This window comes from Pinus tabuliformis, chromosome 3_1, assembly GCF_031772625.1.
Source record: "Pinus tabuliformis cultivar Carrire ecotype Pingquan chromosome 3_1, CPIR1, whole genome shotgun sequence".
NCBI lineage: Eukaryota > Viridiplantae > Streptophyta > Pinopsida > Pinales > Pinaceae > Pinus > Pinus tabuliformis.
In genome coordinates, this window is record NC_142301.1 from 529,058,951 (window position 1) to 529,067,610 (window position 8,660).

The following is an 8,660-nucleotide window of genomic DNA, read 5'->3' on the forward strand; positions in this document are numbered from 1 at the left end:
TGAAGGGTTTTTCATTGTTTCTCAACAATAAATAGGCATTCGAGCCTCATTGTAACACAGTTTGGAACAGTTCAGAGGCATGTAGCCACACATCTCTTCTCAGAGATAAGCTACCATCGCCCTAGCTAGTTTATTTCCATTTCTTGTTGTAATCATATTTCAGTATTTTCCATTAATGAAATGAAGCATTATTTCCGCTGCATCTCTGTGTTTATGGTTATTGCATCTCTTTATTTATGGTTATCTCTGTAATCTATTTCGTTCCTATTTAAATCCGGATCAGTGGTATCAGAGCGGTCTGCTTTTTCTCTGTTTTTCTTTGCATGTCCCCAACGAGGTCGGGATATAAGGAGTTAGGGCTTGAACTGGTCGAACCTTTGCAAGACCAGCCTCGAAAATCCCGACGGCCTCACATGGCGGATGAGAAGAAAGACGAGGGGGCAGGAGATCCTATCAAAATCTTGCTCGAAGAAGCGCTCGAGCGGCAAAGGAACGCGATGATGGATAGCTTTGCGCAGATCCTTCAGCGGCTACCTAGAGGCGACGCATCGGCTTCCAACAACGACTTTGGAAACGCCACACCGTTTAAGGTACAAGTTAATTTTGAAATCCCCATCTTCGAGGGTCAAATAGACGCAGATGCCGTAGATAAATGGTTAAATCTGCTAGATGGGTATTTTTCTGTTCATGAATTTTCAAGTCGAGAAAAGATTGTTTTCGCTCTTCTCAAAGCAGCCCCCCACGTCAAGGACTGGTGGGAAACCTACTACGAGCAGAAGGATGAAAGTACAGGCTCACTATTTTCAGCCACACCCACTTGGAATGACTTCCGGGATGCCATCAAGGAGCAGTACTACCCTGTCGGAAGCTATGAGGACAAATACATCAAATGGACCACACTGAGGCAGGGACGAGACCAAGATGTATCAGAGTTCACAAACATTTTTCATACCCTTCGCACACAGTTGGGTATCAAATATTCTGAGCTGCATCTGGTACTCAAATACCGCGGCTGCCTACACAGATACATCCAGGAAGAGATGGTGTTCTTGAACATCCCCTCACTCGGCACAGCATACCGATACGCTGTCAAAATCGAGCAAAAGTTCAAACAGAAGAAGCGAGACTTTGGATCTACAAATCCGAAGCCCAAAGGACAAATCCAAGGCGGGGTGACCCAAGACAACCCGTCGAAGCTGCAAGAAAAGAACAACACCATGAAGCCGAAGAAGGACACAGGGAAGTGGTGTGAGTTCCACAAGAGTCCCACTCATAACACAAGTGAGTGTCGGACCAAGCAGTCACTGGTGGCTGACTTGCAGGCTTCCGAATCAGATGCATGTTCCGACCCTGAGCCAGAACCCGACAAGGGGAATTGCAAAGGGAAGCATATCATTGAGGCAAATCCCAGCGCCACTGTTGCCACTGCCAAGATCCAGAAAGATGAGCCCGAAAATCCAGAGGAAGGGGAGCGTCTTTTCCACTCATAGATGTGGGTGAAGGGTTCGCCGCTACAATTCATTGTCGACAGTGGCAGCCAAAAGAACCATGTTTCAGCAGAGGTCGTGAAGCGGTTGGGCCTACCGACTACACCGCACCCGCAGCCGTACAGTATCGGGTGGCTTCACGAAGGACGAGATCTGAAAGTTCGCCAGCAGTGCCGCCTTCCCTACAGCATCAAACCCTTCACGAACGAGGTATTATGTGATGTTACACCTCTGGATGTTTGTGATGTATTATTAGGCCAACCATACTTGTGGAGGTGACATGCTGTGTATGAGTCAAGGCCTCGTGCTGTCATTATTTCTTTGAATAATTCATTATACAGGATACCGGAGGTAGCCCCACCTACCACCACATCATTGATCACTGCCAAGAAAGGCAGCAAGCTCATATCACAGACCAGGAAATTCATCTGTCTGGTTCACTCCCAAAGTAAGGGGAAGATCGTTGCTACATCCATGACCCCTGCAAAGGGTTCCTCTACGCAGCAGCAACAGCAAAGGAATACGGTCATGACAGAACACAGGAACAACTTCTCCTCATCCACAGGGATACCACACAAGCTTCAAGTGGGCAACAAAGTCTGGTTGCATCGACAGAAAGAACGCCTTACCAGAACCCATCAGAAGCTCAGACCACTCCGACATGGTCCTTACAGCAGTACCAAGGCTATGGGGAACAATGCTTTGGAGCACATCATTCCTCCATTCCTTCGCCTGCACCAAATGTTCAATGTGGACCATCGGCGACCATGCTTCCCACCATCACTGGACACATCAGAGATTACAGGACAAGTTCAGCAGATGGAGGAACTCAACGCAATGGGGACCATTGCTTCCTAAGGGGGGAGGAATGATCCAGGTGGATGTTGGTGGCCACCCACCAACCCATTTGGACCCTCACAACTGTCTCTTTCAGTCTTTTCAGTTTCCTAAATTGTAGCACAGTTTACTATTTTTAGCAGTTTTTCGGGTCCTGAACTTCCGGAGCCGTTTTGAGGCCCTAAACGATGTTCTTTTGGGAATCTGGGGCAACATGGGTCCATGGACCGATGTTGCCTCCCAAAGTGGTAGTACTCGGATAGATCTTTCTAACGAGCTATCGTACGCGTCAAACAGAGATTGTATGCCAAAGTTACGACCCCGGGAAATTGATGTACCAATTTACCCAAACGGGGCCCACAATTTGGCGTTTCATCTTCGAGGGTTAGGTTTCGGGATGTGAAGGGTTTTTCATTGTTTCTCAACAATAAATAGGCATTCGAGCCTCATTGTAACACAGTTCGGAATAGTTCAGAGGCATGTAGCCACACATCTCTTCTCAGAGATAAGCTACCATCACCCTAGCTGGTTTATTTCCATTTCTTGTTGTAATCATATTTTAGTATTTTCCATTAATGAAATGAAGCATTATTTCCGCTGCATCTCTGTGTTTATGGTTATTGCATCTCTGTATTTATGGTTATCTCTGTAATCTATTGCGTTCCTATTTAAATCTGGATCAGAGCATTATCAGTTGCAGGAAGTGGGAGAAAGAGCGAAGCTGGAGCCGGATGAAGCATTGCAGGAGAAAACAAAGGAGCAGCAGGACGACGAGCGTCACTCAAAGGGAGGTGAACCACAAGGCCAAGAGCATCTCACCACGTCGGCGAGTGACTCGGGACGAGTCAGGATGATTGTGTTGGGGGACTGTTGGGTAGCGGAGGTCCTGCGTAACGGTTTTGGGACAAAAATCCTAGAAATTAGGAGTAAATTATTGTAGAAACTCCAAAGTATACAGAGCGCGAAATATAAAAGTTCGAGTTGAAGGGTTGTCTGCCCAAGAGATAATGTAAAATAATAGGAAGTAAGTCGGTTCGCGGACCATAGATAGGTATAAATAGAGCACAACTCTATGAGGGGAAAGGCATTTCTCTTGCTAGTATGATTTTGAGATCCGATATGTAATGGGTGTCTGAGAAGGGCAGTTTGAGAGTGTCTGTAAGTCCGATTCAAGGGTTTGGGTAGAGGATGGAGGCTCTGCAGCTATGTGCACAGAGGCTTGGAAGAGTCCGCAGCTGTGTGCGTGGACCCCTGTAGCTGAGTGCGCAGGGCAGATCTGGATGTAAGGGTGATAAGTGGAAATAAAGATAAGTTTCTTCTTAATTCTGTGTTAATTCTATCGCAACTCTATTCTTTTATGGTGAATGAAATTGTTCTGATCTACGCGTGTATGCTTATTGAATACTTGTGAATTGGGTTTAATCTTAATGCGCAAACTGAATGAAAGTAATAAATGTTTGCTTAAAGACCTCTCTAAGTAGATCTGAGTAATAATAATTAATCAAATAAATAAGATCTGTAATCATCATGGTAAAGGAAAGCTAAGGTTATCTGGATCTGTGTGGATCTAGTGCAGCGCGAGGCTGCAGGATGGCGCGCGAACCTCTCAAACCACATCTAGACATCCCAAGGGTGCGGAAACCTGCTTCCAGCACCCTCCCCTACTACCTCAGGTGAGACCTCAGTCTGCGCTTCGCGGGCTGTTGCCAAAAAGGCCGGTAGCTGCGGGATTTTGTTGGCTAAATAATTCTTCTGAATCTAGGTCAGGCCCATATAAGCCAACACATTGCCTTGATTTTTGGATCTATGCGAAGTGGAAATCTCTTCAGAGATCAGGAGAAAATAGGTATTGAATATAGCCCATTGATAGGACCTCCTTCAAGTGATGACGAAGGAGTAGCACAAGATTTTCCACGGAGTGTTGTCCAACTGTAAAATAGGGTTTTCCACATATATCTCAGCCATCCACTCAACCTCCACCTCCACCTCCACTGCCTACACCTTCGCACACACCTCCGCCACCACCACCACCACCATTCAACATGTCGAATACAATGAAGTTTCCAGTTTTCAAGGGCATAGGGAGTGAGGATGTGGACCAGTTTTGGCTTGTTGTGAATCTTGTGTGGACTGTGAAAAAAATTATGCATGATAATATAAAGAAGGAGTAGTTGGTTACCTCCCTTCAGGATTGCGCTCTGACATGGTACATTAAGTATTGCATTGATAATCCTTTGGCATCGTCAGAAGACACTAAGGAAAGTTTGAAAAAATAATTCAGTAAGCCTAAATATGAATCACAGTCAGTAATTGGATTCAAGGAAATCATGATGAGGGCTAGTGAGACACCTTGGGAGTTAGATCAAAGGCTGAAATGTGTAATCCGCGAAGCTAATATGCACCTCACAAATGGTTAGCACCACGAATGGTTTATAGCCTCACTTCTACTCCACCTAAGGATTGCTTTGTCACAACAGAAGGTAGGAACTCAGGCAGAAGCACTAGAAATCATGATGAGATTGCATGAGACACCTATTCAGGACCCAACTTTTGGAGTTCAACAAATTCACTCCTAGTTGCAAAACCTCTTCTTGGAATTACAGAGCTTAAAAAAAGAGAAGGAGACTAGGGAAAAGGTGCATGAAGAAGTCTGGTGCCTCAAATGTAAGAACTAGGGGCATGATAAAGACCACTACCCTGTCTTCGCAAATTATATTATAGGTGGTGTTAGCCTCCTGCTGCAGTAGGTTAATCATCTTTCATGATCGACATTTTTACATGCCAAATATCTCATACTTTGCTTTCCGCAATGCTCCATATTTGATACAGATGGCCAGAGAAGTATCCGTGAAAGTGAGCTAATCTAAATGCCACTGCTTTGTTCCAATCTTGATGAGTAATCCATTTTGATCAGTTTTCAAGTATGGGAAGGCCAAACAGCTTAATCTTGGCTTCCTTGGGTTTCAATTTCATGTTGTAGAATATAGAGAATGAACATCTGTCCAAACAGCTTAATCTTGGCAGATTTGTAGTTAGGTAGAGAAACAAGGGTGCTCAACAGCTTAATCTGAGCCCCTGGCTGAAATAACTGTAGAAGTAGATAGGAACATAAGAAAACAAGAAAGAATGAAAAGCTGGGTATGCTGGTTCAAGTGCACCCAAACCAAAAAGAAGAGAAAATGCTAGGTGAGTAGGTCGGGTAGGTAGCTTTGTGGTTGCAGAATCATGGCTTGTGATCCATTTCATATTGTCAAGTGTTATATCTATCATATCACAAGTTGAAGGCAGTTTTTCAGTTGGAGGACTTCAAGCGAGGCATGTCTAACTTCCCCTTCTTCCTCTTTCCCCAAATCACTCACTAACTTCCCCTAAAGAGGTCAAGATCTGCTTGATACCTCTTAGATTTATCATTCTCCATATCATTTGCCTTGGTGGAGATCTGCTTCACTCAAGGAATGTATACACTTCTTCTATGAGTCATTTCCCCCCATTGATAGCCTAAGACATCATACTTAGTGCTTTTTCTCATCATCTTCATATTAACTACTAACTTTATTATGTAACTCCCTATTTGTTTACCCTTCCCCTACTAAAACTATGTATATAACTCCCCTATATACTTATCCCTCCCCCTGGTTGAAAAATAATGATATACATCCTTGGAAATTGCTAAGTTTATCTGAAACTCAGCAAGAATCCTCATTTCTCCCCTCAAACCATCTTCTCATGCATTTTGGACCCTTTCCGATGCATAGAACCCTTCATCACCCCCCTAACTATCTTCCAAGTGCATAAGGACTCATTCCTTTGCATAATTCTCCTTCACATGTTTAAAAAATCACCCCTTTGACCTTGGTTTGCCTTTAGAAGGCATGAAACCCCTTTTGGCCACTAAACCCCTCTCAAAACCACATCACTTTCCTCCTAAGTGCCTTTGGACTCCTTCCAAGGCATAAGAATACGCAAACCATGCAAAAACCATGAAAAACCTTCAAAAAATGATAAAATCTTCCCTTTTGTGGCTATCGGACCCCTTCCGATGCCTTAGAATCCATGCCAAACTATAAAGGAACCCTTCTGATTTCCCAAAAGGCTTGGCAGTTCACAAAAACATGGGTTTGATGTAATAAAGTTTCTTTTGGACCCCCTTCGATGCGATATCGCTATCGGGAGGGGGAAATCATATGTTTAAACATCATATATAACTCCTCCGAATGCATGGCCCTCCCTTCGACGCGATATCGTTGTCGGAGGTCGGGCAGTAATCATTGATGGCTTTGTTTCATAGTGCCGATGGGTCGGACCCAAAAAGATATAAAGTGGACCTGTAAAAGCATTTCGGGTCCGCCACATTTCGGAGATTTCATATGTGCCACCCCCTAGTCCCTCCGACTGCCGATCCGCCGACGGATCCAGGACCGTTGGATCGGGCCCCAGATCTGACGGTCCAGATCTTGTCGCGCGGCCCCCACTTCGCATCACCCATATACTGCTACGATTTCGTGGAGCCAAAAAGTTATCAAAAGCAGTGTTAAAGGATTTCGGGTCCGTCGGACCCGTTTCAAATGTAAATCCGCCGATATGATGGGTTCCGATGGTTCGGACCCGATCTCCATAAAAAAGAGGGCCTATAGCATTTCGGGTCCGCGCATTTCGACGATTCTATATGTGCCGCCCCCCCGGTCCACCTCACGCCGATATTGCGATGAGATCTGGGCCGTTGCATCGGCCCGTGCCGGATCTAACGGCCAGGATTTAATGGCTGCTACAGTGACCACTTAAGTGCCCAATTTTCACGATTTCGCAGTGTTATGAGAGTATTTTCGTATTATGTTAAAATGGAAATTTTTTAATGTTTTGTGTGCGGCGCCCATGCCCGCCCAGGTATAAAGAAATCATGGTTTTCTCAGGCCATTCTTGGATCGCTCCAGGCCCAAATTGCCCCAAATAGCAGGTTTTCCCCTTGGCAGGCCTTCAATGACCCTTTACTCATCCAGTTCGTGATTTTAAGTGTTGCTAAATCATTTTGAGTCGGCCAAGGACCGACAACCACCCAGAAGCAACAAAGCGGCTCGCAGCAGGTACTTGGGCCAAATAACTGCCAGTAATGAGATGATGTGACAGTTTAGAGCATTTTTAAAGCCAAGAAAGACCAGGAAGCGGCAAAGAGTATCAGGGAAGCGGCAGAGAGTATCAGTCAAAATCTTCTGAAGCAGATGAAAACAGAAGGGCCCCAGCAGATTCAGCAAAGCATCATCAAGCCGTTGTGGCTCCCCAACTTACAGTTATGGCCATGAGGCCAGCACACGACCCAAAGACCTCTCTACACTCATTTTAGAGGCTGCAGCCTCATGCGCATCCCTTGTTCACATTACTTGAGATGCCAGCTACCCCAGCGCAGCTGTTTCAGATATTTATGCATTTATTTCTAGCATAGATTAGGTTCAAAGATAGTGATTGCACAGATCTCTTTTGATCTGTTTTCAGAGATATTTTTTGGGATATTTCCCCCCTTGACACCTGTTCAAGGGAAGTCTGTAGCTATTTTTCTTTATATACCACCCTCTGCACTGTTTTAAGGGTTGGTTGGTTGTATGACTCCTCTAGAGACTCGCTCTGTATCTAATATGATTTCTTTAATCAAAGACTACTAAAAGCTTGGAGGATGGACTGTTTGATGTGTAGTTAATGGTTGAAGAGTGAATGATGGAATTCATGTGCTGCTATATGGATCAATAAGTATCTCTCACCTCTGTTATTTCAATTATATACATGCTCAAGTCACAGAACAAAAGATTGGTTTAGAATTTTCTTAGCTGCACTCTATGCTCAGTTTCTGTGGCTTCTTAATGTTTTCCTCTTGATTTAGGCATAAATATGAATTCCTTTATGGCTCATATTTGATCTATTTCACATATGAATGACTGTTATCTAAGAATTCTTAGCTGCTCCTAGATAGAGCTCATTCACCTTCCCTCTGCTAACCTGATTGAGAAATTCTTTGTTGCCTCTCATTCCTTAGCCTCCAATCCATCTCCATTTAGCTTGAGTATTGTTTCATGAGTAGCTACCTTGCTCCTCATTCCTCTTGTGACCAAGAAAATGCACCAACAGTCTTACTCCATGACTCCATGCCCAATGGTTTGAAACTTACCACACTATACATTGCCTCTCTAATAGAAAGCATCGTCCTTCCCACCAAACATAAACAAAACCCCCTTGAACTCAATAACTAGCCTAATATCATCTTCAACAAAGCTAAATCATACAGAGAGAGCCCTCTCTGACTGCAGGTAGGCTAGGACCTGCAGTCCAAAGCTTGGTTTGTGGTTACCT